Source organism: Trachymyrmex cornetzi, unplaced genomic scaffold, assembly GCF_001594075.2.
Source record: "Trachymyrmex cornetzi isolate Tcor2-1 unplaced genomic scaffold, Tcor1.1 scaffold797, whole genome shotgun sequence".
Classification (NCBI taxonomy): domain Eukaryota; kingdom Metazoa; phylum Arthropoda; class Insecta; order Hymenoptera; family Formicidae; genus Trachymyrmex; species Trachymyrmex cornetzi.
This window is the reverse complement of record NW_017300132.1, coordinates 919,332-924,599: the sequence shown is the minus strand read 5'-3', so window position 1 is coordinate 924,599 and position 5,268 is coordinate 919,332. Positions and strand designations below refer to the sequence as shown.

The following is a 5,268-nucleotide window of genomic DNA, read 5'->3' as shown; positions in this document are numbered from 1 at the left end:
TAGACAATATAAACTAATTATTTATTCTTATAATAAATTTTTAACGTTGTACATATAAGTTTTGATGTCTCAACCTAATCTCAGTCTACACATTCGTCGACGGCGAGAACGTTTCTACGGCTCACCGTAAACTCGTAAACGGTGTGACTTGATTAATTTCCAATCAGCGGGTTTATTGTTTCGCAAATTCGATTATGTGCGCTGAACATTTATGGAAGCAATTTCGGACGTAGCCCTTCGCGGCTCACCCGTCGTGGTATTGAGAGTCGACGGCCTGACGACTCTTGCTGGGAGAAAAAGCGGCGACGTGCGCCGGTCCGCGTTTCGTGATTCGTCGCGGGCCGCGACTAAAACATGAGCCTAATCCGCAAAACAAACCGATCCTCCAGAGTCCCATTCGAGACGCGATCCTTGGTTGCGATTTCTGCGTTCTCATACGCGACGAAAGGCCCGATTCGTCGAAGGGCCCCGACGAAGGGCAGGACGGCAACTGCCACAAATGACTTTATTTATACCCTCGACTCCTTATTAGGACTCCTTATTAGGACACTAGCCGTGGTAATCGTGAATTCACCGGGAAAATAATGCAGTTTATGTGAAACCTGTTTCAGAGCATCAGCTTTAGTGGACGATAGAGTATAGCAGTTTAACTTATAACTTATAACCGACGGAATTGTCACGCGATTGCCACTAACGATCACTCTAAGCTACAATCCATATAATCTAGAAAAGTTGCAAAAACATTGTAAAGAGATTGCGTCTCATTACGTGATTGCAATAATGTAGAAATGTTGCGCGATATTACATTTTTATTAGAAAAATTGAACGAGAAAAGTTGTGTGCACTTATATTATATTCATCGTCGTGAAAAATTCATTTCTCATTAATCACCGGAAGAATTGATTCAATAAAAACTTATGAGCATGATACCTACCGCAAATGACTTTATTTATGCCACCGATCCTTATTAGGATTCTGTCAAGCATGGCAACCGCAAAAGCAATTCAACGCTCTCTCGATTAATTACCTGTTTTTTGCAGCTAGTATGTCAAATTTTACACATTTTATTGGAAACATTATTTATAAAGTTATACATCTATAAAATTATATATATTCATTTAAAAAGGAAAATTAAAAAAAAAATAATTAGATATTTCAAAGCGATAAATGGTAAAAGCCTTGAATTCGATACAGTTTACGTTACACTTGAATAAAATATTACACTTCATCAGCATATGAATAAAATAAGGCGCTCGGAAAAGTACAAATGGCATGCTCTTTCAATCATAAGACAATAAGAAAATAATGACAAAAAAATTCTTTACTGCGCAACGACCTGAAATGACTTAATTTTTAGCTCGAGCACTTATTATTCATCATTCTCACAAAGTCCGTCAACCGTGAAGTCTTTGCGACACGTTGTCGTGAGATAATCGCCCTTTGTGCTTAAGAATCTCTGTGATAGGTGCTGGAGTTATACATGGAATGAATGGCTTTACTAAAGTATTCAAAAATCTAAAAATAATTTTGTTGACTCAAAATAATTATGTGGGACGTACAAACTGATTGCTGGAATATCAACATTTTTTTGCAGCATTCTTAATTACGCTGGTAGTCCAAAAAAATTATTTTCAAATCTGTATCTAACTAAATTTTTAGATGCTTTATCAAAACCGTTCTTTCCGTGTGCATTTTTATTAATGTAACCCTTGAATATATGACTTTCTAATAAAGTTTACACAAATTCAATAAAAGAAGAAAAATTTCGAAAATTTTTTAAATTGAACACTTGTGTAAAATAGAGTCTTAAAGTTTTTAAGAAATTATCTAGAAAAAAACATCTTATAGAAAATATATATTTAAAAAATATCGTAGAAAAATAAATATTGCTTAAAAACTTTTTTTTTATGTATCTAGAGATTAAAAATCGTATGTATAAAAATCATTAAATTGGAAATATTAGAGAAATGTTGAAAATTACTACATAATATTCTTTCAAATTTCATGCCTTTCTCGATGTTTAAAACTGACTTGTGTGCTAAAAGCGAGAAATTCGTTTTATAAAGGAGATTAAAGCAGACGTTTCCTATAACTCGTTTCAGTCGCGCACGTGTTCGTATAATCACGTAAAAATTGGCAAAGACCGTGCATATTGTAATAAAATAGGAAGAATGCTGTTAAAATAAGTCGTCAAGGTCAACGCGTCAATTTGCAGATTAATCGAAAATTTTATATCGTCTCATCTTGACTGTCAGAGTGGTCTTTTTACGCCATTTTATTACCTACAGCCCTTTAGATGACCAAAAAAAAATGTATACGAGCAACGCAATAGGAGCACATTGTAAGGGTGAAATAGTGGGGGCAAACTTTTCGCGGCGTGTGTGGACTAGCCACTGTTACCATTCGGATCATTCGTGCCCCTCTTCAAGACACTTTACCCCGTCGCTTCCGCGTCATCGACGTTTGGATAAAGGGAGTTTCTCTGTCGGTAAGGAAGGGAGATCAGGGTGACGCCCCCCTGGATGTGAATCTTCCATCGGTGGGGCTAAATATCCCATCTTCCTTGCGCCCATATCTCTGTACATCCCGTCTTCGTTACCAACGAGAGTTCGTTCTCCATCTTTTTCTCACTCTCTCTCCCATCCTTGCTTTCCATCTCTCTATCTGGTCCCGCCGGCTGCTGGCAGCGCGGAAGGGATCCAGAGCGAGGGGAAAGCTGGCCGTGAAATTAAAACATGATGAGGGGTCTAGATTGAGATGCGAGGGAGAGAGAGATGGTGAAGGAGTAAAAAAGAAGGAATGGCGAAGAGGATGGAGGCAATGGTGAAGACGGAGACGGCGCTAACGCCAGGGACGCATCCGCGAGCGATATATAAATGAACGTCGATTTCGCGGGTGGCGTTCGCTTTGGCTTTTATGCCTTTGCATACATCATACCTCGCGAAGTGATTTTTTATTTGTTAAATTACTTCTATCTTTAAGGAGAAAAAAGACTTCACTGTTAAATTTATAATGTTATACGTCCAAAATTATATCCAATTTTTAAGCTATTAATTATTTCTATAAGAGTTTAACAATTTAACTTAAAAAAATTTATTAAATTTGACCCAAATTTAATTTGTTATTTACGAAGTTCTTATTAATATGAATGTTGTTTGCAGTGAAACTAATTACAGAAATAGATTGATTTACATTTCGATAAACATGGAAATTAAAAATAACAAAATGTTATTTAACTCTAAGGATTGGATTAAAACTGTCCCTTTGATATCTAATAGTGTTTGTCCATTAAACGCATCCTCAATTTTTTTCTTTAAACGCTTTGGAGTATTTCGAAAACTATTTCTGTTGGATTAATTTGCCGAAAGAATATTATCTAAATAATTGTGAACGATTATACATTTATCAGTCAACAGTATCAGAGTACTATATTTAATTCTATACATGTTTATGCTTCAAGTTTCTTCACTTATTGTTAGTTCATGGATTCCACGAGTAGTTGGTCACAATGTCGTCACACCGGTCGCATAAACGATGTCCTTTTTACACATCGCATGCTATAGAATAAATTGTCCAGAAATTTCTAAAGTCGGCTCGCTTTGTGGGATTAGCCAGGAAACGGCGGGCTACCAGTTACAAATCATCAGGTCATCCAGTCACAAGTTACCACCTATCACGCACCACGTGACTTCACCATCGACATATTTACCACCTGGATTTATTACGTATTTCTGACGAAGCTACAACGCGAACGAATCTTTGAGGCGGTCGCAACCGCTCCATTATATCTTCCCCCATGATAGTCATATAGTTTGTAAACCAGGCGTGATCATGCCCATCAACTACTCATAATGATCATCTTGGCCTGCCGTCTCGTACTATGCTTATTCATCCGTCAAAGTAACGCATCGAGCTTCATCATAGAATATTAGAACTGAAAAGGATTCTATTAAGAATGCATAAAACTAATATTAAATTGACATTTAAATAAATATCCTTACTCTATCAAATACTGAATAACTTAACGAAACGATTAGTTTTTAATAATAATTGCAATATTTTCTCTCTGTGCCTTTGTTTATCTTTTAAATATATAAATTAATGAAACACAAAAATTGGCTCTTATCAAAATTGTGAAAAATAATAAAAAAATAAAGAAATCTAAAACTTTTCGTTCAACTCGAAAGGGAGAGAGTGATGTACAAAGTATAAATGTCATTCTAAATTATACGATTGAACAATAATCATACATCGAAATGTATCTGTAAGATCTATTTACGTATAAGTGTTACGCATGATTTTTTTTTTTAAAAGTAAAAGTATTTGAAAGAGACAGAATACTACTCATTGCGGTATGTTTGCGGGTTAAACGGTCCGAATAGCCGTAAACCGACAACGTTCTTCGTATTCGAATTTTCTGTGAAATCCTTTTCACGCGATTGGTTCCGCGAACGATCGGTATTGACGGCCGGATGGGTAGTTTCAGCGAGGGTGAAGATGACGGCCGAGACAGTCTTTCCTGTATTGGGAGCCGCTCTTTAGGGTCCGCTTGATAGCACGAGATCCTGTGGCCCATAGATCACGACGGATTCCCTCTGTCCTCTTTTCAGGAAGCGGCACAATGCTGGGTACCAATGCTGCCTGCCATTATAGGCAGAACCGATCCAGTCGCGGCCCTGTCCCGACAATGGATGCGAAGTCGGCCATTGTGCGGGTGATTTGGGACCTTGGGATAGACCGGAGAGGCCTTCCCTCTTTCTGCCGAGTTACCGAGATGTCTTCATTAGGCCCATTTCGCCGCTCCGGGATATACAGAGAAGTGCGGCTTGTTACGACCCGCTGAAGAGAAGCTGAACATTTGAGAATCAGCAGCGTGAATTAGAGGTGGTATGGTGCGAGGGAAGTTGCGCATTCTGGAGATTTTTCCAGATAATAAGGACCGTATAATTGTGTAACAGTCAGAGTTGCTGCTTTCCTTAAAATCTTGAAAAACGTATCGAAGAGATTATGACCATGACGAGGTCAAAATTCTATATAAAATGCTTACATGCTTTAATAAATGACTAATAATAATGACTGATTATGATGATAATGATGATTAAAACTTTAATCAATAAGTTGAGTAATAAAATTAAAGTAATTAAAGTAATTAAAAGTTTTACTATCTCAAGAAGAATACATGTATTCTTAAAAGAGTGCAATTGATAACTCACTCTCTCTCTCTCTCTCTCTCTCTCTCTCTCTCTATATATATATATATATATATAT

At 37.0% G+C, this 5,268-nt stretch overlaps 1 protein-coding gene across 1 annotated transcript in view; it reads right to left on the bottom strand.

The window, feature by feature from the left end:
* The window catches only part of DCTN4-p62 (dynactin subunit 4), a 139,639-nt gene that overhangs the window by 105,090 nt on the left and 29,281 nt on the right, over positions 1-5,268 (bottom strand). The window lies entirely within an intron of this gene.